At 47.2% G+C, this 849-nt stretch overlaps 1 non-coding gene across 1 annotated transcript; it reads left to right on the forward strand.

Moving 5' to 3' along the window:
• The first annotated feature begins 504 nt into the window (after positions 1-504).
• On the forward strand, positions 505-577 carry trnav-aac (transfer RNA valine (anticodon AAC)). Its single transcript has one exon. It is a non-coding gene; the product is annotated as a tRNA-Val (tRNA).
• The last annotated feature ends 272 nt before the right edge of the window (positions 578-849 follow it).

Consider the following 849-nt stretch of genomic DNA (forward strand, 5'->3'; position numbering starts at 1 on the left):
TGAAGTTGCATGTTCAGCCATGAACTCATTGAATGGCGGTGCAGGCTAGAAGGGCCGAATGGCCTACTCCTGCACCTATTTTCTATGTTTCTATGTTTCTATCACCCCTCATCCTTCTGAACTCCAACGAGTAAAGACCCAGTCTACTCAATCTATCATCATAAGGTAACCCCCTCATCTCCGGAATCAGCCGAGTGAATCGTCTCTGTACCCCCTCCAAAGCTAGTGTATCTTTCCTTAAGTAAGGTGACCAAAACTGCATGCAGTATTCCAGATGCGGCCTCACCAATACCCTGTACAGTTGCAGCAGGACCTCCCTGCTTTTGTACTCCATCCCTCTCGCAATGAAGGCCAACATTCCATTCGTCTTCCTGATTACCTGCTGCACCTGCAAACAAGAAAGCTCAGTTGGTAGAGCGGAGGACTGTAGTGGAATACTCAGCAAAGTCATCCTTAGGTTGCTGGTTCAATTCTGGCTCGAAGGAGCTAGTGTTCTTACATAGCGCTTCCGTAGTGTAGTGGTTATCACGTTTGCCGAACACGCGAAAAGTCCCCGGTTCGAAACCGGGCGGAGACATTTTTCCCCCAGATCGGGGGGCACGGTTTAATGTTTTTTGTTTGCTCCTAAAAGAGTTTCATGCACAAGAACTCCCAGGTCCCTCTGCACCGTAGCATGTTGTAATTTCGCCCCATTCAAATAATATTCTCTTTTACTGTTTTTTTTTCCAAGGTGGATGACCTCACATTTTCCGACATTGTATTCCATCTGCCAAACCTTAGCCCATTCGCTTAACCTATCTAAATCTCTTTGCAGCCTCTCTGTGTCCTCTACACAACCCGCTTTCCCAC

Source organism: Pristiophorus japonicus, chromosome 9 (assembly GCF_044704955.1).
Source record: "Pristiophorus japonicus isolate sPriJap1 chromosome 9, sPriJap1.hap1, whole genome shotgun sequence".
Classification (NCBI taxonomy): Eukaryota; Metazoa; Chordata; class Chondrichthyes; family Pristiophoridae; genus Pristiophorus; species Pristiophorus japonicus.